The following is a 426-nucleotide window of genomic DNA, read 5'->3' as shown; positions in this document are numbered from 1 at the left end:
AAAGATACAAACAATTAATCAGAAAGTGTCCCTCTGATATGCTTTCTGAATGGAGCATCATAGGTATTTTCTATGATGGTCTCTCTGAACTGTCCAAGATGTCTTTGGATAGTTCTGCTGGAGGCTCTCTTCATCTGAAGAAGATGCCTGCAGAAGCTCAAGAATTGATTGAAATGGTTGCAAATAACCAATTCATGTACACTTCTGAAAGGAATCCCGTGAACAATGGGACGAATCAGAAGAAAGGAGTCCTTGAGATTGATACTCTGAATGCCATATTGGCTCAGAACAAAATATTGACTCAGCAAGTCAATATGATTTCTCAAATTCTGTCTGGAATGCAAGCTGCACCAGGCAGTACTAAGGACGCTTCATCTGAAGAAGAAGCTTATGATCCTGAGAACCCATCAATGGAAGAGGTGAATT

The sequence above is a fragment of the Arachis duranensis genome, chromosome 1 (assembly GCF_000817695.3).
Source record: "Arachis duranensis cultivar V14167 chromosome 1, aradu.V14167.gnm2.J7QH, whole genome shotgun sequence".
In the NCBI taxonomy this organism is placed as follows: Eukaryota; Viridiplantae; Streptophyta; class Magnoliopsida; order Fabales; family Fabaceae; genus Arachis; species Arachis duranensis.
Note: the sequence above shows the minus strand (reverse complement) of the source record.